We start from the raw sequence: 25,226 nt of genomic DNA on the forward strand, positions 1-25,226 counted from the left end.
CTGGACTGGAGTTTAAGTGCCGGTCCGGGTTTTGGCAGCACCTGGCTGTCCTTAAATCGGCAGCTGGGCTTAGCAGAGATGTCTCTGCTTTTTTGGGATCTGAGGCTTTGCCGTGCTGGAGGGGCGAGAGCCGCGCGTTGGGGAAACAGGCCCCCTAAAGCCTGCTGTGGACTACTGGAGGCAGAACTGCCAGCAAGGTGACTTATGTTATATGAACTTTCCATTGTGTGCCAATTAAGACCAAGACTGCAAACTTAAATGCTGTTTTGTGCAATTGCCTCAAGTGTGAATAAACACTGATGTTTTGAGTTAAGAACTTGTATTTTGCCTCTGTACTGCGCCCACTTACCCTATCTACCAGAGCGAAACCCCACAACTGGTAAATGTTATTGTCACGACCCTTGGTTAGGTCGTAACTCTGTGTCTTCACATGCGGTTGACTTTGGCAACTTGGTTTGCATGTGAGACACTTTTCCTTAGATGTTAGATGTTTTTATGGTGTCACGTTTATTGCAGCTATGGGTGTCCTGGGTTCCTGTGTGGTTGTGGTGTGTGCTGTGTCCTTTTAATGTTGGTGTGGACAAGAGCACTTGTGCACGGGTTCCAGTCAGTGTGTCTGTGGCAGGTAAGTGTGTTACTAGTCTCGCTTACCTGCCATCTCTATAGCTGTATGTGTTCCCCTCTCCTTGCAGCCTGGCCTCAGATAGAGACTCCTGTTCCTCCATGACTGGGATGAACAGGTTGTCTCTCCCCTGCTCCTAAGTGAGGGATTACCAGGGTGACTTAGGGTTTCTAGGAATCCTGAGTATGAGTCGTCCTACCATCGGGGTCTGCTCATACATTGAGGAGTCAGGGAGAGGATTAGGGACGCGGTAGGAGGTGACCTGCTCCCTTATTACTCCTTTTGGCCAGGCTGATCCCCTTTACCCTCTGACACCACACGGTGGGGGGTTTCCCCCACTCCCTGTCGTGACAGTTATTCATTACATACACTACACAGGTTCCTATGTATATATCTGTCATATACACATATCAAAAGTTTTGATCGTGGGGGGATTTGAGTGCTGAGTCCCTCACCAATCGCTAGAATGATGAGAGATAAGCATTTGCATATCGCGCTCTCTTTCCTTGCTGCAGGAGATGGCATCAATGGAAATTCTATCGGCCCCGTGTCTCTTCTGCCTCCTGCAATAAGGAGACAGGGCGTGATAGGTGAACACTTCTTTCCCCTTGTTCTAGCAATCGATGGGGGTCTAGCATTCAGACCCCCACCAATCAAAACTTTTGATAAGTCTCTATGACATAACAAAAGTTTTCTGAAAACTCAATGACCCTTTAAAAGTAGGCAAGTATGCTATAGATTAAGTACCTAAGAACTGTACGAACAATTAAAGGGGTTTCACATCAGACATTTATACAATATCAATCAAACATGCCTCAAACGTATGACCAGTTGGGGTCCAAGTGCAGCGACTACAGCAAATTCTGAGAAATGTGGTTGTTCTCTATTACAGGAGGCATGAAAACAAAACAGACCACCAACAATCAGATGATAGTGAAATGTAAGTACATTTCAAGCCTGCACTGTATGTCGGCTCTTGGAGAGAACAGGGCAATCACACATGAGTTATAGGGCCCACTAATTTGGGGTCTTCAGAGAACACTGAATGTTAATCTTAGCGAGGCACCAGATGATAAAGTGGGTATGGTCTATGTTAATCTGTATTCAAAAGTTGTGCATTTTTATGGAGTTCCCTGAGTGAATGAAAAGGACAGAAGAGAGGGTGGATCCAAATATTGTCAATCATGTGTAGTGCCCTGGAGCAAGAGTATTTTGGTTTATGGATGTTTATGGACATTTTGCCCTTATTGCTACTATGCAAACTCTCTACTTTATTGCACTTTGAAGGGCTAACTTGTTGTGTGGACTTATACCGTTTCATATTGTTTAACTGCACTTTAATTATTGTTATATATACTGTCCATTTACACTAATATTACACCATAGCTACAGTGCACAGTGGAAAGAGTTAATGCACAGCCATCTAATACTGAGATAATTTATGACTTTCTATCTACGCAAAGTTTTGGAGGGTAAAAACCAGATACAAACGTATGACGTACAGCGGCTCACCCCCGTTGCGTATGGGTAGGTGCTCACCCTCGGGTCCTACCCTCAGGACCCAAGAAAGAAAGTGGGAAAAATAGAGAAATGAGGGGACACACTGAAAAGGGGTCACTGGATAAAGTATAGATATTTATTAATATTTTAAGAACATACCCTTAAAATCATTAAAACATACATAAAACAAAATGTGCAAGACGTCACTAGTTCTAACACCAATCTAGGAAAATGTCAACAGTTTGATAACAATTAAGTATCCCAGTGAGAGTTCTTTCCACAGAGGTGTAGGACTAAGGCCTATAACGTTGGAGCAGTAGTAATACAGTCAGTATCGGCCCTGTGGCCCAGTCCTATTGGAGCGCTGATAATATTAATGTCTCTTTGTCCGATATGCTGGACATACAGAGGTATGTGGCAAGTTGGAGACTATGCTCCAGTACTTGAAGAGGTGGGCCACTGAGGAAGGGGTGTATGACCCAGAAACGCGTCTGGCAGAGACAGAGTGAGCGTGGATTCTTGAAAAGAACAAGAAAGCTCTTTACTTTAAAGACATTGACATACGAGATTTCTCTCCTGCATCAAACCGGAGCACAAGTCGCATACTACTGACGTCAGTCCAACGTCAATCCAGTGACGTCAGCTTAGCGTTCAGCCGGCACCCCAGACTACCAGGTCACGTGGGACGCCACGTCTTGGCCGAGTACACTACGCGGGACGCTGTGAGTGTACGGCAACCTGGAAAATCAACGCTGTGAAGATCCAGCCAGGAAGGGTAAGCTGAAACATTGCAAGCGACAAGAGATTGTAAGTACTGGAGCATAGTCTCCAACTTGCCACATACCTCTGTATGTCCAGCATATCGGACAAAGAGACATTAATATTATCAGCGCTCCAATAGGACTGGGCCACAGGGCCGATACTGACTGTATTACTACTGCTCCAACTGTTATAGGCCTTAGTCCTACACCTCTGTGGAAAGAACTCTCACTGGGATACTTAATTGTTATCAAACTGTTGACATTTTCCTAGATTGGTGTTAGAACTAGTGACGTCTTGCACATTTTGTTTTATGTATGTTTTAATGATTTTAAGGGTATGTTCTTAAAATATTAATAAATATCTATACTTTATCCAGTGATCCCTTTTCAGTGTGCCCACTCATTTCTCTATTTTAAAAACCAGATACACTGACCTTCTGACTGCCTAATTTAGCTCTCTTGTTTATGTCTGCAAAAACGATTTACTCATTTCCATATACTTGCATTGAAACTCTATGACAGACTCAAATTTACACATTGTTTCTGTTTTGGCTGTGCTTCTCCACTCCACCCCTTCCACTAGAAGGTTCTACATCAGCTAGAAACTGTATATAAGGAGACCAGTCAGAAACCCTAGTTGTCTGCATATAGGGAACTGCATTTAGAAGAAGAGAATCTGCTGTTCTGAAAATAGGAACCAGTGCTTAGTAGGACATATTCTGCCAGACTGCATGAGTGACCAAAAGAAAACGCAGAGCCCGGGTTACCAGCCTGTTGGCCAGAGAGTCAGCCAGCCAAATTTGCCACAGACTGTGGGCCTCCAGCTTTTGGCCAGGGTACCAGCCTTTTGAGAAAGAATGACAGCTAGCTCAAGTCTTTCCTCAGGTGAAAAGCCTTCTGCCAGTCTCATTTACTGCAGACCCTGAGTCCCTGGACTTTTATCCCATTGGGGTGTTTACCTCCCATCCGGAGAGCAGCAACACATGGTATCAGCTCAACAGTGTCCGGGGTACCCAGTATAGCGTTGGGGCCACCACAAACTGGGCCACTGCACATGCATAATAGTAGGCATTTACTTAATATACATCAGTTCTCACTGAATAAAGGCATCGATGAGTTCATTACAAAAAAAGGAAATATTTCCCACATCTTTGTTTGCTTGGCATTTATGCAACTGAACGATTTTTTTATGCTATATGTATGCTCTTAACCCTTTAGCTATGTGAATTTTTGTAACCTCTTTTCAGTAGCGGACAAGGTCACTTGTTCAAGTTGTAATGATAAAATCTATAGCCTAGTGACCATGAATTGCTAGAAATGGATCAACATGAACACTTTACATTATTTGCAACATTATGTCCTTCAAGACATTAATTTCCATAGAATATCAAAAATACAGGCGTATAGTAATAGCAGCAGTGGCTCATTACAAAAATTAGAAGAAAATTGGGGGTTAAAAGCATAAAATTAGCAAAAAGCAACATCTTTAATTGGTGTACAAGTGTGTGCATATGCAAGAAATGAATCACTCCAGTTATCAGATGCGAAGAATTTCCCTTTTGTGCTGTGAGTACAACTTCCAAATTGATCAAGTACATAATAATTCTCAAGCTGGCTATCTCCCAACATTTTCCTCGACTTTTTTTTTGTGTTAATTAACGACTTATCAGACGCACAGGATAAAAGCTTTGCGAATAACAACACCAGGGATAACAGCTAATGAGTTCTAAAGATGAAATATGAAGGTAAAATTGTCTGCCAAACTTCAAACCAACAGGAGATCCAAGCTTAACTCTCACATCACCACAAGGGACGATAAAGGTGACCAGCCAATGTAACGAGCATCGCGCAGTGTCATCCATGGGGGTTCACTTCTATTTACTGTACGGTAGATGATAGATTGCAATATTCCTGAGGAACAGATATACCACAGTAGACGCATCTGCCACACAGTCAGGTGGAACATCAAAACAAGAACACAGGTAGAGATGATACAGTCATAGGCTACTTGCTGCACAAAATGAAAAAAGGCAATGTGCCATAGAGTTCCCTGACACAATAAATACTCATTGGCCTCCAATAGAGAAAGATGATTGTCCTATACAGAGGTGTAACGGGAAGCTTCTAGCCCCCAAGTTAAAATCTGAGGTCTTTCATAGCACTGGTGTCTCCTTGTGTGGTGTAAATACTACCTCTGCACCCTGTATAACTATACCCCTGATTCTACAGAACAAGGGTGCACAACATTTTCTGGTCTGAGAGCCCTATTGTTATATTATACCACTCCCAAGGGCCACCCAAAAATCTTAAAAACCGATTGAGGGCTCATTTTTTGTAAGGCGTTCTGTTGTTTTTAATGATACAATTTTGGATAGAGTGTGACTTTTTAAACACTTTTATTCTAATTTTGGGAGCCAGTGAAGTGACAAAAAAAATGGCGAATCAGCAATTTAGATTTTTTATTTTGTTCACTTTAAGGCATAAATATGTTCATATTTTAATAGCTCAGGAATTTTGGGACATGGCGATGCCTATGATCTTTATTGTTTACTTTTATTACGGGGAAATAAATAATTTGACATATTTTTTATATCTTTTAAAACCTTTTTTTCTTTTTTATCTTTTTACATTTTTTTAAGTCCCCTTATGGATATTAATATGCAATTTTCACATCGCTTCTCCTTTACACTGCAATGAATTACTACTGCAGTGTATGGGAGATTAGCTATGTTCCTTGGTTCTGTCAGAGAGACCCAGGCTATTATTGCACAATTGGATATGGCATCTGAGGGGATAAATATCTGCAATCGGCATTATCGCTGCTCGCAGACATTAGCTCCGGGTTTAAAACAGCAGAAACTCATGGTGCCCGCTCCACTCGCGAGTAGATGCCATTTTTAAAACCTGGACTTTCGCCATACATGTACAGCGGTGGTCCTGAAGGATACATTGAGAAGAAAAATTTCAGTCTCCAAAGGCTTCTTCACCATAAGGAAATCTGTGGAATAGTCTACCTCAGCACGTGGTCACAAAAGGAACAGTGGGCACTTTAAAAAAGGCTTAGTTAAATTCTTAAAATTAATTAAGATTAATACTTAGAAATCTGGTTTTCACTTCCCTTTCCTAAAATTCACATCCCCACCCATCCCTTGGTTGAACTTGATTGACTTGTGCCTTTTTTCAACCGTACTATATAACTATATAGTTTTCTTTGAAAATATTCAGCATAACTTGTATTTTATCCATCTGAATCCCTGCTCTTTCTATGATTAAGAGTCTAGTGGGTGGTCCTATCAGTGATTGACAGCTGTCTCTGCATCAGTTGCATTACTAGAACTGACTGGGCCCCACAGCAAATTTTTTAATTCCCCCCTCCCCCATCCTCCCATGCAACGCTTATTCCTGTGTCTAGTTGAGATCGCTCTCTCAGGCCAGGCCCGGCAGCAGGCCAGTTCTGTATTTCATGTTACTGTATATACTGTCACTATAAATAATGTAATGGCATAATACGGTTTAGGGGGCACTAACAATAAAATCTCTCAATCCTCCTTCTGGGCAGGCCCCTTCTGATTTTGGACCCCGTAGCAGCCGCTTCCCCTGCTTACACTATACTGTAGCTACGCCCTGCCCTGTATGTGCACTGATATAGAGAAGGCTGTCAATCACTGAGTAGGACCGCCCACTGGACTCTCAGTCTTAGAATGAGCAGGGATTCAAATGGATAAACTACAAGTTTTACTGAATCTTTTCCACAAAACCGTATATCCATCTGCTCAGCTCCTCCTACAGATCAAACACAACGTTCAACGTGACAGGTTCCCTTCTTTAGGATAAAACTGTTCATAAGGAGAAAGAAACCAATATGGCTGCAAGAATCTGTTGTATAATTGTGACACAAAGTCACAAAGATCAACATTTGCAACAAAATAGATACATAATAATATACATAATACTTCTATATATAATAATATACTTCTTTTTTGCCTTCCTCTGGATCAACTTGCAGGATAAAAGGCTGAACTGGACGGACAGATGTCTTTTTTCAGTCTTATAAACGATGTTACTATGTTTGTACTAGGCAGAGCTTGAATTCTATGTATGTCATCCCCTTTAAGTTTTTCAGAGGTCAAATAAAGACTACTGCTATTCATGTATAATTTCATTAGTGCCAGTGATAACGGGGACAGGCACCACTCTGAAAGAAAACTGGGTATGGAAATGGAAGAAAATCTTTAAATCTTTCAACTAAAATATCAAACACTGACAGCAGTGTTTCTAAAATCTCAATTTCTTAGCTACAGAAGAGCAAATAATTATGGCACTTCACCAATGTTGCTATGAAAGAAAAATAACGGAGGTTGTATCCCCTTTTATTCCATGAAAATGTCTATTTTTAAACCTTTTCATCTAGATTTGCTGTAATGTAAGGGGAACGCGATGCGAGAAGGGACAGAAACGTTCTCATTAGCAACTCTATGGCATTGTCAGGTGGAGAGCATACTGGTGGAGCTAACCTCAGAGAGCATGCCCCCAACACGCCAATTGATGGTTCCCCAGTGTGCTAGTTAGGATATTACCATCCCTGCATTATTCACAGGCTTGAACGACAATGTCATATTGGACAATGTGCCATACTGCTACGAAGAGCTCGTGGAGCAAAGATAATAGCCATATGACTATTCTCAAGCATTGCTATTTCTTGACCTTCCCAACACAATAGAGATTTTGTGACATTTTGGAAAAAGGCATAAAATATGACTTATTATATCTAACGTCATTAAGAGCAATGTATTGTGTAGACGTAAAATGCTGAAAAGTCATCAGCATAAAACAATGAAGTCAAAGATCTATGACCAGGAATTCTTTTTTTGTCCGTATGATCAATATAATGAGCCATTGTGATGGTGATCATTCTCCCATGGTGACAACTGAATTGGATACTAGCATTGATATAAATCACAGAAACATAGAAGAATGGTGGCAGAGAAAGACCACATGGCTCATCTAGTCTGCCCTTAAAGTGTACCTGAGTTTTTAAAAACAGTTTGCATAATGTTTATGCTTCTTTGTATGTTTTTTTTTGGGGGGCTTCCTAAATGTCTATTTCAACCTAATTATTCCCCTCTACAGCTGCACAGCTAGAGACATTTCTCTCACAAGCAGGGGATGTCTACCTTCTGTGGAATCCGCCAAGGATTGCTGTGACGTCCTTTCCCTTACTTCCCACTATTTTATTTTTCAGCTCCGGAGCTCACAGAACACATAAGGAGGGGGAAATCACACTAGCAGAAAGGCAGGAGGCTCATGTGATTTTCAGAAACAGTGTACAAGAAGCAGTTCTTTTATCAGGCTCTCAGCTAGCTATGACACTCCCCCACTTCCTCTCAGCCATCATCGGAGTCTCTGCTGCTAGGGACAAATCTTGTCTGACAACTGGTAGTGGAAGTGAGACCCCTAGTGGCCATGATTTTTTTTTCAGGTGGGTGCAGGCTTATTTTTTCAACAAAATGATTAAGAAATCTATTTTCTCGCTCCAGGCCTCGGCTGCTCTGCTGTGCTCCCAGGATGTCAACTTCCGTTTTGACGCTGCTTCAGCCAATCACTGGCCACAGCAGTAACCTGCTCCTCTTGTGTCATGTCACAATTTGATGTAGGTCACAGCTGTGGCCAGCAATTGGCTTCAGTGGCGTCGAAACAGAAGTTGGCATACTGGCAGAGCAGCAAAGCAACTGTGGCTTGGGAGTGAAGGAACTAGAAGCCAGCGACTTGAAGCAGGTAAGGACACTTGCCCTCAGAGGTCTTCCCAAGTGGGCGGAGGGGGTTACTAAAACCCCTTTAACTTATTTAATTTTTATTTTCCTATTAGTATAGATACAGGGAGTGCAGAATTATTAGGCAAGTTGTATTTTTGAGGATTAATTTTATTATTGAACAACAACCATGTTCTCAATGAACCCAAAAAACTCATTAATATCAAAGCTGAATATTTTGGAAGTAGTTTTTAGTTTGTTTTTAGTTTTAGCTATTTTAGGGGGATATCTGTGTGTGCAGGAGACTATTACTGTGCATAATTATTAGGCAACTTAACAAAAAACAAATATATACCCATTTCAATTATTTATTTTTACCAGTGAAACCAATATAACATCTCAACATTCGCAAATATACATTTCTGACATTCAAAAACAAAACAAAAACAAATCAGTGACCAATATAGCCACCTTTCTTTGCAAGGACACTCAAAAGCCTGCCATCCATGGATTCTGTCAGTGTTTTGATCTGTTCACCATCAACATTGCGTGCAGCAGCAACCACAGCCTCCCAGACACTGTTCAGAGAGGTGTACTGTTTTCCCTCCTTGTAAATCTCACATTTGATGATGGACCACAGGTTCTCAATGGGGTTCAGATCAGGTGAACAAGGAGGCCATGTCATTAGATTTTCTTCTTTTATACCCTTTCTTGCCAGCCACGCTGTGGAGTACTTGGACGCGTGTGATGGAGCATTGTCCTGCATGAAAATCATGTTTTTCTTACCTTGTAGACTTCTTCCTGTACCACTGCTTGAAGAAGGTGTCTTCCAGAAACTGGCAGTAGGACTGGGAGTTGAGCTTGACTCCATCCTCAACCCAAAAAGGCCCCACAAGCTCATCTTTGATGATACCAGCCCAAACCAGTACTCCACCTCCACCTTGCTGGCGTCTGAGTCGGACTGGAGCTCTCTGCCCTTTACCAATCCAGCCATCTGGCCCATCAAGACTCACTCTCATTTCATCAGTCCATAAAACCTTAGAAAAATCAGTCTTGAGATATTTCTTGGCCCAGTCTTGACGTTTCAGCTTGTGTGTCTTGTTCAGTGGTGGTCGTCTTTCAGCCTTTCTTACCTTGGCCATGTCTCTGAGTATTGCACACCTTGTGCTTTTGGGCACTCCAGTGATGTTGCAGCTCTGAAATATGGCCAAACTGGTGGCAAGTGGCATCTTGGCAGCTGCACGCTTGACTTTTCTCAGTTCATGGGCAGTTATTTTGCGCCTTGGTTTTTCCACACGCTTCTTGCGACCCTGTTGACTATTTTGAATGAAACGCTTGATTGTTCGATGATCGCGCTTCAGAAGCTTTGCAATTTTAAGAGTGCTGCATCCCTCTGCAAGATATCTCACTATTTCTGACTTTTCTGAGCCTGTCAAGTCCTTCTTTTGACCCATTTTGCCAAAGGAAAGGAAGTTGCCTAATAATTATGCACACCTGATATAGGGTGTTGATGTCATTAGACCACACCCCTTCTCATTACAGAGATGCACATCACCTAATATGCTTAATTGGTGGTAGGCTTTCGAGCCTATACAGCTTGGAGTAAGACAACATGCATAAAGAGGATGATGTGGTCAAAATACTCATTTGCCTAATAATTCTGCACGTAGTGTATATGTTTATTCTCGGTTTCAATTCATTTACTGTTGATTTTCTAACCACATCCGCCAGACGTTTGTTCTAAAGTTTCTTCTCATTTACTCCTCTTTCAGTAAAATAACACTTTCTGACATTACTTCTGATCTTTCGCCGAATTAATTTCAGATTGTGCCCCTTGGTCTCACGTCCAGTTTCTCCGCGTCTGGTCCTTGTTTGACATGAAGAATGACGTGCCGTCTACATGCTGGCAAATCAATGGCCTCAGCGGTGACCTGTGCAGGAAACATGTGACCTCAGAGGACTGAAAATGCCTGAGATGGGAGCTCCGCACTACAGCCGGAGCGCTTGTAACAGCTGATTTTTATTTTTTTTTTACTTTTGCCCACTGCCCAGCCCCCCATTATTTTATTTATATACTTTAATTAATGAAATCATCCCTATCTTCTGTTTACTTAAAAAGGGTCCCCATTGTCACCCAGGCAGGCCCTCTAACATGAGCATCGGAGCATACAGCGCAGGGCAAGGGCCATTTGTTTATATTTTTTACACTGCTAGGGGGTGGCGTCCGCCTAGCAGTGTTCCCGGTGGGTGGGCTTTAGCGCTGCGTTTTATGGGCTAGGCAGCGACGTCACCAGGCTCACTGCTAGCGTCCGCCTAGCTTTACCCATGGAGAGCCCGGTACGAATCTTCAGAAAAAGCCTGCACAATTCAGGCAAAAAATGTTCATTACAGTAAAAATATTGTATAATATATTGATTGGCCAGCATGTAAATGGTGCATCACATTTTGTGTCCAACGGGGACCGGAAGCGGAGGATTCGGGAGCTCTACACTGGACACAGAGTGCTTGTGACAAGGCTTTTTTTTTTTGCACCCTGCCCAGCTCGCTGACCATGGGTTCCTAGTCTCAGAGAACCACTTTAAATAACTTAAAGGGGTTGTCCACTTATTTTTTAACTGATGACCTATCCTCAGGATAGGTCATCAATATCAGATCGGTGAGAGTCCGACACCTGGCCCCCACACTGATCAGCTGTTTGAAGAGTATGCAGGGCTCATACGAGTGCTGCCTTCTCTTTGCTTACCTGCTTGCCATTGCAACCACAGCAGTTAGCAGGTGTAATTACAACTAATTCGCTCATTCGCCTAATTCGTATGGCTCCTTCCTATTCAAGTTAATACTACATAGCCCGTCCCATTGGAGTGAAGGGGGCGGCATAGCAGTTGTGATGGCGAGCAGGTAAACGATGAAGAGAAGCGAGCGTTGCTTTCTCTTCAAACAGCTGATCAGCGGGGGTGCTGGGAGTCATCAATATAGAAAAAAGCGGACAACCCCTATAATTTGTATATCCTTGAGGCAAGAAGGGAAAGGGTCAACGTGATCTAAAGTTTTAAATATCTTAAAGGATTAAATAAGGAGCAAGAGGGAAGTGTGTTTAATAAGAAACTGAATGCGGGAACAAGGGGCACAATCTGAAATGAGGATCAGAAGCAATGTTAGACAATATTATTTTGCTGAAAGGGTAGTAAATGGGAACAAGCGTTAGAACAAACTTCTGGCAGATGTGGTTGGAAAATCATAAATAAATGAATAGATACTTACAGTAAAGATATATACATAAAATATCAAGATAAAAATAAAAATGAAATAACTTAAAGGGGTTGTGTGCCTTTGGGGGATGGTAGTTTTGGCAAGCCATGCCCCCTCTTTGGGCAGACCAACCCTACATCACTGGCTCCTGGTTCTTTCTCTCTTTTCTGCTCAGCTGTGCTCCCAGGATTTCAACTTCTGTTTTGATGCCGCTGCAGCCGATCGCGGGCCGCAGCCATGGCTTGCCCACCTTGCATCATGTCAAATTGTCACGTGACACAAGGGGATATATAGTGAATGTTTTTGGTTTGGATATTTGGTGACTGAATGAGTGTTCATCAGCAATAATTCAACATTTGTTATTTTTGCTATACTGAATATGCATATTCAATAGTTAAAGGGAACCTGTCACCGGGATTTTGGGTATAGAGTTGAGGACATTGGTTGCTAGATGGCCGCTAGCACATCCACAATAACCAGTCCCCATAGCTCTGTGTGCTTTTATTGTGGAAAAAACCCGATATGATACATATGCAAATTAACCTGAGAGGAGTCCTGTCCCTGACTCATTTCACATACAGGACTCATCTCAGGTTAATTTGCATATGTATCAAATCGTGTTTTTTCCACAATAAAAGCACACAGAGCTATGGGGACTGGGTATTGTGGATGTGCTAGCGGCCATCTAGCAACCCATGTCCTCAGCTCTATACCCAAAATCCCGGTGACAGGTTCCCTTTAAGGACATTTGTGATGGGCACATGTGCATTATTTAATAATTTCTGTTAAAGGGGTTCTGCAGACTACAGATATTGATGACCTATACCCAGGATTGGTGGGGGTCTGACACCTGACACCCCAAAAATCAGCTGTCTTGGGCTGCTTTGGTGCCGTAAACCAATAGTGTATGGAGCAGAATCTGAAGGCTCAATATGATGTGTAGTTTCCAGCGCCAGCTTTCTGAATTCAGCTCCCATTCACCTGAATAGGAACTGAGTTCCAGCACTTCCACATGGCCACTACACAGTGTAGGGCGCTCACTGCCGCCAACTCTGTTCACTGCATAGTTTTCAGCGCCGCTGAACAGTTGATCGGTGCAGGTGCCGGGTACTAGACCCCCATCAATGTAATACTGATGAGCTATTCATAGGATAGGTCATCAATATCTGTAGACAGAGAAACCCTCAATTTTTATTTTATTTTATTGCCTTCATTTGGTTATTTATATTGAAATTGGAGGGGGGTTTGGAAGTTTAAGCACACAATGTGCATTACATAAAAACCCAATTGCCCATAAATTGTAAAATAAGGAAATATTTGGTGATGACCCTTTTTGGTAGCTCTCATGGTTGCAGTGTTCACTTGGGATGTCATATCCAGGATGGTCATGTCTTAAAAGTCAATGGTGAGATAACCCGGCTACGGAAATGTCCCCAAATTGTGGATGGAGCTACAAGATAATCTCCAGGACCATCTTTTGTTGCACAATCCAGCAGTTTAGCTGGAATATGTAGAGCAAGGCTCTGACATGTTACCATGTTAGTGCCCGTGGAGCCGGCAGAAGCTTCTTAATTTGAATATGAAGGTTGGAGCTCGTAATCTTCATCTATAGGAAGCCTTATCACTGCAGTGCACCCCTGTCTTAATAAAGAGCTCGCACAGCTTGGGCCATAGAGATAGGACTCGCATCTCTTTAATCATTCCTGTTTTTGATGATGTCTAGAATATGATGCAGATTCTTTTTATTTTATCTAAGCGTTAGTGAATCTATTTTAGTTACAAAACAGTTTATTTTTAATAATGTAATGGTGTTCATAGGCCTGTATGTGATAAAAATCCAATTAATAATTAGCATAATTAATATGAAAAGCTTTTTTCACCCCCACTATGACTTCAAATCAGATATAAAGCTTTTCTTTTTCTCATTCCACCTTTTTTGTGTATCCGGTTTACCTACTTCACATATATATAGTTGTGTACTGTAGGAAAAAAAAAAAAGAAAACTCTCAGATCTTTAGGGTCATTTTTAGCTAAAAAAAAACAAACAACAAAATACTAGTTATCCTTCTATATCTGTCATTTATTTCAAGCACTTTACAGAGGAAGAAAACTCAATTTATATTCAGAAGATATTTTTTTTTATAGTCGGTGCCCTTTAAATGTGACATTGCCTGGCCTGAAAATGAGGGGAAACAGTCACAGAGAAAAGAGTAAAATGCTGGTTTTAAGTAACACTTCTATAATCATAACAACATGGGACAAGAGGACTGGATTGTTTGCCCCACCTCTGCCCTCACCCAAGTGCATGATACTATAGTGTCAGACCATACAGCTGGTAAGAGGCTCTTGGTGGGAGGGAGTCCATGCTTGGTTGGTCCCATTCCTTTTGCTAATGGGTGGGGAGAACCTATGTAGTACTCCATTCCCCAGAGGAACTCCATGGGTTTTCAAGCAAATGGGTATTGAGTCAGCCTGAAAGTCAAGGGGAAAAACACTAATTGTCTTCTGTCTCAGTATAATAATGGGGGATCATATTGATCTTTAATAATATGAAGCTCCTTGCTTATATGTATTCTACTACCCAAGCTCTTGTTTCTAATGTTGTAGGGTCACCCATCAAAATAACCAATGCAACCAAATCCGAGCTTTTCTCCCTCTCCCTAGGGGCTCCATAGCAGCCACATGGGCTGCCTCTAGGGTAACTGTGGTCCTGGCATGGGTGTAGGTTAAAGGGGTTTACCAATCTAACCATCTCATCTCCTGGACTCTCCTGGGTGATTGACAGTACAGGCAATCATTGCCATGCAGACATCTCTGTGCCTGTACGAGTGCTCTGCATAGCTCTATGGAACATGCCATAGGTGACATTATGACAGTCCCTGGGGTAATATGTTGTGTTGAGTAGGCGGGGCTCATCTCAGATATATATAGATGGCCAATTGAAAACAGCTAAATTATGTCAAAAGGATGATATCCAAATTATATGATATCCAGGGCCATCAAATCAAATCTCCTCGGATCTAGTGTTATTCATATTAGTCCATGCAAATCCAGGAAAATGTGGAAGATGTGTCCACAAACCCTAAGTGCAATTGCCCTCCACCAAGTCCCCTGGCCGCTCAGCACCTATTTGACATGGAGGAGTCTGCTGAGTGGTCAGGGGACTTGGTGGAGGGCTATTGCACTTAGGGTTTTTAGGTACCTTTTAAAACGTAGAAATAAAGTATATTATATTTTAAGGGTTTAACTTTTTTAGCTGGACTTTAGAGGAGAGAAGTAAGAAAATGGTGTGTTATTTAATAAAATAACAGAATAATATTTCATCAATTTAATTGTGAACATCAGCATTTAGAGCAATTGTCTGTATTATGTACAGTATGTATACCCCTCTTCATTTGTACAGCACTATGGAAACAATGGCGCTTTAATAAATAATAATAATAATTTAGAACCATCATCACTGTCATTAACTGCTGCTGACACACTGTTATGGGGGGGATCTGCTGCTGGCACACTGTTATGGGGGGACCTGCTGCTGGCACACTGTTATGGGGGGGATCTGCTGCTGACACACTATTATAGAGGAGATCTGCTGCTGGCACACTGTTATGGGGGGATCTGCTGCTGACACACTATTATAGGGGGCATCTGCTGCTAACACACTATTATAGAGGGGATCTGCTGATGGCACACTGTTATGGGGGGATCTGCTGCTGACACATTATTATAGGGGGCATCTGCTGCTAACACACTATTATAGAGGGGATCTGCTGATGGCACACTGTTATGGGGGGACCTGCTGCTGACACACTGTTATAGGGGGCATCTGCTGCTAACACACTATTATAGAGGGGATCTGCTGCTGGCACACTATTATAGAGGGGATCTGCTGCTGGCACACTGTTATGGGGGCACCTGCTGCTGACACACTATTATAGGGGACATCTGCTGCTAACACACGATTATAGAGGGGATCTGCTGCTGGCACACTGTTATGGGGGCATCTGCTGCTGACACACTATTATAGAGGGGATCTGCTGCTGGCACACTGTTATGGGGGCACCTGCTGCTGACACACTATTATAGGGGACATCTGCTGCTAACACACGATTATAGAGGGGATCTGCTGCTGGCACACTGTTATGGGGGCATCTGCTGCTGACACACTATTATAGAGGGGATCTGCTGCTGGCACACTGTTATGGGGGGATCTGCTGCTGACACACTATTATAGGGGGCATCTGCTGCTAACACACTATTATAGAGGGGATCTGCTGCTGACACACTGTTATGGGGGCACCTGCTGCTGACACACTGTTATAGAGGGGATCTGCTGCTGCTATACATACATGCACATTGTACAGACAAAAAGCGTAATTGCATATTCTGAAAATCTTCCGCCACTACAAGGTTGTCGTAATTACAAAAGTGGCCACGCCATTTAAATTATAATCAAGAATGCCGCATCTGATCATGTTTCCGGTTACTCAGAACGTCCCTTCAATCATGATGTAGAAGAGTTCTTTGAACAAAAGCTTTTCTCCTGCACAGTTCATAAATCAGTTTTTTTTTCCTAGTGTGCAATTACACGGTAAAAGACAGGCTTAATCAAGAACTTGTAACAACTCCGGTGGAAAATAATTAAAACTAAAAATATTAGAGTGTGGGCGTCTGCTTGTATTTTTTGATAGGGAATTGTTAAAAAGTTACTTTTTATCAAGGGCAGGTCTATCCCTTACGGTGCAGCGATTAAAGGGTTACACAGATTACACTACAGCTACCTTTCGGCTACATGTCCCATTCATTCACGTCGGGGAAGGAACATGACATCCCATATACACTCGGGGCTATCTTCATTCCATCCGATACAGCAGTGCTTGTCTCTAAAGCTGGCCAGACACAGTAAGAAAGCGTTCATGTGACCATATCTGTTTTATTGTCCGCAAATCGTATGTCCGCAAAATACAGATGCGGTCCATGCTTTTCGCAGGCCCCATTGAAAAAATGCCTATTCTTTTCCGCAAAAGTGACAAGAATAAGACATGTTCTATAATTTGCTGTTCGGCCACATAGATGCGGGCAGCACATGGATAACATGCACATTTTTTGTACTCCATAGAAATGAATAGGTCCGCGTGAAATTTGCAAAAAATTATGATCAGATGCGGATTGAAAGCAAATAAGCAATGTTGGCCAAACTTGCTCCTTAAGGACTGGACTCTTGATGCTTGATTGCTTTGTTCTCAGGAGAGATAAGCTGCCAGAGGTGTTTAGCAGCAGCTTGCCCACCTCTCCCCAGTCAGACTACATGCAGGCTCATGGGATGGGGAAGGAAGGGGGTCATAAGATATAGCTGTGATCCAATAAGCTATGTTTGGCCAGCCTAAGATAAGTTTTATTGCTGATACTTATCTTTCACCCGGCCCTCTGATGTAGGGTGTAGTACACAGCTGTCATATGATCTCTGTGCAAAATAGTTATTAAAGAACGCAGAAACCTGATGGGGTCTCTGAGGATTAAGCCACAGCTGAAACATTCTGAAGAGCTCACAGACGTTGGGACAATACATTTTTTGTATATTGGTAAGTATAATAATTTAGGATTTGATACCAAGGTGGCAGGCAGAATTCTTGGTCAGACAGTGTAGAGGCAGGTAGATTTTGGTTACAGCAGTAAGCAGGAAAAGATCAGGGCTGAAGGCAGTTAAACAAGTTAAATACAAAAACTGGGCCAGTAACAGCAAACTCAGTAGACAGTTTTAACTACATGGACCTTATCACTCAGGCACTAGGTGATGGGGTAAGGTCCATTAAAGGTGTTGTCCAGCTTTGTGTACTTATTTGCCAGACCCCTCTGCTCTGTGGAGGGAGGCATACTCACCTTCTCTCAGCCGCTGGGTTCAGGCTCCTTAGGCCCCCCTGCTGCCATTAACATGCTCTGGTCCTCAATTGACAGCGGTCATGTGTACTGCTGCAGCCAATGTCTGAGAGCAGTGGTGACATGTCCCCCATGAATCAGGTGATTCAGTGACATGATGCATGGAAGGCACGTCTTCGATGTGACACGACTGAAGGAGCTGAAACCCAGCGGCATGATGCTTTCCTCTGCAGGTCCAGAGAGGAGGAAAGGGTCTGGCATGAAGGTCCTCTAAGCTGCATACCACCTTTAAGAATCCTGTGATCACAGGGCACCAGGTAGAGAAAAGGTTTTTTGGCCCACACAAGCATTTTAACAACATGGCAGGACCATGTGGGACGCAACAGAGGAGAGGATTCTGTGCAGGAGGGTAGGAAGGGCAGGATGACAGGGAGCATGGGTGGGCAGGAGGACAGGGAGCACAGGAGGACAGGGAGCATGGGTGGGCAGGAGGACAGGAAGCACAGGAGAACAGGGAGCAGAGGAGGGCAGGATTGGAAGGACAGGGAGTGCAAGTGGACAGGGAGTACAGGAGGAAGGGAATGCAGAAGGGCAGGGAGCTCAGGAGGACAGGGAACGTAGGAGGGCAGGAAACACAGGAGGAGAGGGAACACAGGATGACAGGGAGTGCAGGAGGGTAGGGAGCTCATGACAACAGAGGAGTGGGAACACAGAGGAGTGCATTAGGACAGTGAATGCAGAAGGGCAGGGAGTGCAGCAGGACGGGAGTGCAGGAATACAGGGAGTGCAGGAGAACAGAGTACAGCAGGACAGGGAGCGCAAGAGGACATGAAGCAGAGGAGGGCAGAGAATGCAGGAGAACAGTGCACAGCAGGACAGGGATCGCAGGATAACAGAGCACATCAGGACAGGGAGCACAGGAGAACAGAGCACAGCAGGACAGAGAGTGCAGGAGAACAGAGAGCACAGCAGGACAAAGAGCGCAGGAGAACAGAGCACAGCAGGACAGGGAACGCAGGAGAGCAGGGAGCACAGGAGGGAAGGGAGTGCAGGAGGGCAGGGAGCTCAGGACAACAGGGGAGTGGGAACACAGAAGGACAGAGAGTGCATCAGGAAGTGAATGCAGAAGGGCAGGGAGCGCAGCAGGACGGGGAGTGCTGGAAGACAGGGAGCGCAGGAGGACAGGGAGCAGAGGAGGGCAGGGAATGCAGGAGAACAGAGCACAGCAGGACAGGGATCTCAGGAGAACAAAGCACATCAGGACAGGGAGCGCAGGAGAACAGAGAGCACAGCAGGACAGAGAGCTTAGCAGGACAGGGGGTGCAAAGTCACACAACGGACCGGGAAAAAGGGGCACAATTTAGATTTACTTTATAGCTCCTGTGCTTTTTTATATCTTCCACTTGTGAACTGTAGAGCCTGTGCTTCATGTTAGCAATTCAATTAGCAAACCTGCTTTTATGAGCAATACTGGATCATATTTCCACCAGTAAGATCATTAATCTATAAAAATCGAATAGAAATTTGATTATTTATAAATAATTAAGACGTGAACTTCTGACCACCCTGGAAACTTCATTTGTTCATACGCTCAACACATTTTTTTTTCTTGCTAGAATGCTGACTAATTCATAAAGACTTTGCCTTCAGCAAATCAATACCAACTGGGTTATTAAACAGCATGCAAATCGAAAATTGCTCGCTCCTTCACTGAAGCCTGGGTGTACTGCAGGTCACACCAAAGGGCACATAATTGAATGTTGCACCTAATTACATTTCAATCTATAGTGTTATATGTGAAATGATGACTGGCTCATGACAGCCTCCCGCTGAGATAATGCATGGTGAACAGCACCACACATCATTGTGGACCTGCTGGATTATCTTGGTTTTACAATCCATTACCACAAAGGAGGCTCACAAAGATTTTGTAAAATGAATGTTATTATGGAGATGTATTATATGGTTTATATGTGGAATTCATTGTGATCATAAACCTTGAAGGGGAAAAATAATTACTATATACACTAATCATGGCCATGCAAAATAAAGGGAGTGTTCATAGTCATATCAAAACGGGGCTCCACCTCTTACCCCCTTGGGTTCTTGAGACCTCTGGTGGCGGTAAAGTGTTATGTTCCCCATACACATTAGACTGTTGTCGAGTGAATCCACTGTTTTCCTTAGTCCGTCATGGAAACTTTTCAACTGTTTCATGCTCTATCCTTTTGTTCTCTCCCTATTAAAAACACATACATGCTTGGCCTAATTGAGTGTGAATGGTGATGGGGGGGGGGGGGGGGTAGCCAGGGACGAAGTCACATGGGTATATCACATGATTGCTGCCACGTCCACTGTTTACACTGGTCGAGAGTGGGCCTTAAAATAAAGGGCTGGGGTAAGCAGTGAGCTGGTATAGAATTTCCTAGCATACCGCAATTAATTACGGCATATTGCAAATTTTACCAGAAAGTAGCCAACCCCTTTAATCTATTTTTTTTTTTTTTTAATAAAAGCTGGCGCCCCGCTATTTTTATCCAGAGCCTTAAACCTCCTGCATAGAAAAACAGTTAAATGATAACATTGCAGTTGCTTGTAAAGGTTGCATGCTGCTTTATTATTGAGTCCAATGTATAAACTGTAAGCAGCAATCTCTGAAGCTCCCCCTAGTGGTGCCTACAGGAAGCCAAAGTTTTATCGGTGAACTGACAGTGTAGGGAAATCTGAGCTCAGGGTTAGAAAAAGAGAATTTGGATCGCTATCGAGATATAATAAGAAATGACTATGAGGAATGATGGATATTCACTTTAAAGTATCCTGTGACTTGGTAGTAAGCGATGCAGCACTGAAACCATGGTGTTGAATCTAACTATGGCACCTGATACGGTTTCTATGTCTTTCCAAATACTAAGTGTTTATTACTAAAGGCAACCTAGTTATGTGATAAGGGTCAGATACATATTTCAAATACCATCGTCAAATCATGGACTTATCATTATTGACTAGATCTATCAATGTTTATGGCCACTGTGAGACAAGAACTATGGGGTCATTTATTAAGACTGGCATTTTAAATGCTGGTCTTAATAACCCCTATAATTGGCGGTGGATCCTCTGAAGTATTAAAGAGGCGCCGGCCTCTACATAACCTCGGCGGATTCAGCTTTCCTTGCTGTCTTCCATTGAGACCATTTTCTACACCTAAAACAGGCATATAAAATGATGAATGAGACGGGCCTGCCGGATTTTTTTGCTTCGAGTCAATGGTGAGTACTACACAGGGTTGGCCTAAGGGGTGTGCGACTAGAAATACAGCACCAGCGCTCCATCTGAAGGGGACTCCGCAGATAGCCTGGCACCTCAGGTATTGTCACCACCAGACATCTGAGAAGCTCTGACAGACGTCCTTCAGAACCTCCTCCTTGAGGTTCCTTTTGTTTTGCTTTCCTTTTCTCATCTCGTTAGCCTCTCTCAGCTGTCATGTAGTTGCACTGATTGCATCCCTTTAAATCCTTCCCATACTACATCACTTTGCGGTTTATACAACTTCCTGGAGTGTATGCATGCTGGATGCTACTACTGAGTCTTCTACAGATAAGTTTTGTTCATTCATTTGTGTTTTCCTGTTTGCTGGATCCCAGGTGACCCTGACTCCCTCCGTATCAAGTGTAGGGAGCTGGTGGTTGTGTCCCCTCACTATTATAGGGTGTTCAAGTGTTATACAGTCGAGGTACGAGGATATGCGATCATCTACCATTGAGATTTTTGCATAGGCTGAGCAGTTAGTGAGAGAGCCAGGTCTGTTGCAGGGCTCTCCCTTTTGTTCCTTAGTTTTGGTAGCCCAGTCAGAGGCTCCTGATCTTTGTCCTCCTGGGAGGTTGTTTGTGCCTCTCGCTTTAGGACACAAGATTTTTAAGGAGTACCACAATACTGTCCTTGCTGGGCACCCAGGTGCAAGAGCCACAGTGGATCTCATCGCTCAGAGATTCTGGTGGCCGGCGCTTCGTAAGTCGGTTGAGGGTTTTGTGGCAGCCTGCGAGATCTGCGTTCGTGTCAAAGTCCCTCATTCACGGCCATCAGGTCCTCTCCTTCCGTTACCCATTTCTTCCGGTCCTTGGACACATCTGTCCATGGACTTCATTATGGACCTACCTCGTTCATTGGGAGGGTTATGGTCCTGAGGAGAGGATGTGGGTCCCAGTGACGGACATTAAGGCCACTCGTCTCATCAGGGCTTTCCATAGGTCCCATCCTGAGAAGGTGGGCTCTGAGTGTCCGGAGTCCACTCGTAGAAGGAGGGGTACTGTCACCACCAGACATCATGAGAAGCTCTGACAGACGTCCTTCAGAACCTCCTCCTTGAGGTTCCTTTTGTTTTGTTTTCCTTTTCTCATCTCATTAGCCTCTCTCAGATGTCATGTAGTTGTACTGATTGCATCCCTTTAAATCCCTTCCCATACTGCATCACTTTGCGGTTTATACAACTTCCTGGAGTGTATGCATGCTGGATGCTACTACTGAGTCTTCTACAGATAAGTTTTGTTCATTCATTTGTGTTTTCCTGTTTGCTGGATCCCAGGTGACCCTGACTCCCTCCGTATCAAGTGTAGGGAGCCGGTGGTCGTGTCCCCTCACTATTATAGGGTGTTCAGGTGTTATACAGTCGAGGTACGAGGATATGCGATCATTTACCATTGAGATTTTTGCATAGGCTGAGCAGTTAGGGAGAGAGCCAGGTCTGTTGCAGGGCTCTCCCTTTTGTTCCTTAGTTTTGGATCCAGTCAGTCGGATCTTCATTTTGTGTCTTCTAGTTTTCTATACACCTTCCGTGACAGGTATGCATGGAATTGCTATTTGGTCACGGCATGTTGGCATTATTTCAGCATGGCATGCTGGCATTTACATTGTGAAGTAGTGTTACTTAGACTTGGTACAGTATATTGCTTTTACAATCTATAGTAGCAGTTGAAATGTTTAGATGATCATTCGGGCAACTGTTTGGAAGTGTTATTCAGTCAATGCATGGCAACATTATTTTGGCACCATAGTGTATTTTACTGTGAGGTATGGGTATGTGTAGACTGTATGACAGCACGCCAACGTGGGTAGGGACTCAGAAGAAGATACCACATAGGATTCAATCCAATGTAAGGGCAGCCCTGGTAATATATGTTCAGATATATAAACTGCAATCTAAGGGTGAACCCACGATTCACATACAATGGAAATCAGACATATAGTACATGACAATCCTTTTCTATGAAAGTTATGAACCATCCTTGTACCTCACATGGATCCAGAGATCTCCCCATTAATTGCCCCAATTGCTCTGCTAGATTTATTTTAAGTGGCAGTTCAGAGGACATGCCCTTTCTGCAACAATGCTCTCCCTATCACACCTCTGGGGACGTTCACTTCCTGCTGCAGCTTTCTTACTATCATAGTTGAGGGGATGTGTCATTTCTGCTGCAGCTCTCTCCCTATCACCAATCACACCTCTGGGGACATGTCTGTCATGGCACACTACACCAGACACCACCTTTCATTCAATCTTTCTTGGCTAGGCCTATGCTCACCTCCCAGTGGGTTGATACAGAGGGCTATGCCCAGAATACCAGAGGCTATGCAAAGTCTGATACAGTACTCTGTTTTATGGGACCCAAACCATTACCTGCTGGACCTCTACCCACCCACTGAGCGGCAACTGCAGGAATGCCACAGTCAGATATTCTGCCTCCAAGCCAATATATTGCTTTACACACAGTAGATTTCACGAGTAATATTATAAGCGGGTTCCATCAACAGGATAGCACAGCAGCTATTACCCATATAGGTTTAATATGGGTTACAACAGTCAGGGGTGCACCTAGCCTTTCTGCTGCCTGAGGCGTAAATTGAAACAGCTCCACCCCCCATAACAAATTCTTAACCTAACCCCTTCCCTCCTAACATTACACATATCACTACAGAACATACATGTCACGGACGGTGTACAGGAAACAAGACAATGCAACATGCATATATGACTCACTGGATCCAAAGCTAAGGAACCAAAAGGAAGACCCCTGCACAAAACCTGGCACTTTCCCTGGCTGCTCAGCCTATGCAAAAATCCCAGAGGTGGATGGTTGCATATCCATGTACCTCGACTATATAACACCTGAACACCCTACAATAGTGAGGGGACACGACCACCGGCTCCCTACACCAGACACGGAGGGAGTCAGGGTCACCTGGGATCCAGCAAACAGAAAATAACAGATAAATGTACAGCACTTAACTTAGTAGCAGACTGGAAAATGGGATCAGCATGCACACACACTCCAGGAAGACGTATAAGCTGCCAAGTAATGCATTATGGGGAGGAATTTAAAGGGAAGCAATCAATTCCAACTACATGACAGCTGAGAGAGGCTAACGAGATGAGGAACTGAACACCACAACAAAGAAAACTCAAGGAGGAGGTTCTGAAAGGCTTCTGTCAGAGCTTCTCAGCTGTCTGGTTGTGACAATACAGTGGCCACCATAGAAAATACCACTTTTGTGCCCCCCCAAAATGTGCCAAGAAGAAGTGCCCCTAGATGCCCCCATAGTGCCTCCATATAAAATACCACTTTTGTGCCCACATAGTGCCTCCAAATAATATGCCAGTAAGGAGTGCCCTTGATGCCCCCATAATGCTCCTCTCCTGCATTGTATGCCATATAAAAAAAATAAAGACTTATACTTACCTCCATGAGGTTGGCAGCGATGCAGGCCTCTTCTGGCCTGTGTCCCGCGCTGTACGACTCGATGACATCATTGCGCCGCCTGCATCGGCCTCTGATAGGCTGCTGGCACTAGACCTGCAGCCTATCAGAGCACATCCATCAGCAGCACATCCATCTGCAGCACATCCATCTGTATCACTGTCCTGAGGTCAGCGATACATAGTTAAGGCTGCGTGCAGCCTGGAATTGTGGGTGGAGCGACCTCCCCTATTTAAACCCCCTAGTCCAAGCAGGAGGGCGCCCGTTTCTTTGCCTAGCATCACCTGCGCCTGATGTCACTTCCGGTCGCATCTTCAGATGTGTCTTCAGTCCTCATCTCGGTTCGTGCAGCCAGCCGCATCGCCTCCCGCGAGTTTCACCGCTCTGCGCCCGGGCAGACGCGCCTGCCATGGGCACCTCGTGTTCCCCCGATTCACAGCCCGGCTGGAAGCTCCACGCTGGCTCCCGGCCTCACGACTGCTACCGGAGCATGCATCACCCAGACGCCTCCCCCCTCCAGCTTCCGGGCCCTCCGGCGCACGCGCCGCAAGTTGGTGCGGCGCGGCTCGGGAGAGAGGGGGGCAGGCGGGGACGGCGCCGCAGGTATGAATAATGGGGCTGTGGTCCTAGGCGCTATCCGGCGACACCTTGCAGACGCCTGCAAACAAACTAAGTACCTTGAGTGCAAGACAATTTTAAGTCATCTGTTGGCCAGTTC

At 44.0% G+C, this 25,226-nt stretch overlaps 1 protein-coding gene across 1 annotated transcript in view; it reads right to left on the minus strand.

The window, feature by feature from the left end:
- HS6ST2 (heparan sulfate 6-O-sulfotransferase 2) overlaps positions 1 to 25,226 on the minus strand; it is a 370,860-nt gene that overhangs the window by 108,626 nt on the left and 237,008 nt on the right. The window lies entirely within an intron of this gene.

This window comes from Bufo gargarizans, chromosome 9 (genome assembly GCF_014858855.1).
Source record: "Bufo gargarizans isolate SCDJY-AF-19 chromosome 9, ASM1485885v1, whole genome shotgun sequence".
NCBI lineage: Eukaryota > Metazoa > Chordata > Amphibia > Anura > Bufonidae > Bufo > Bufo gargarizans.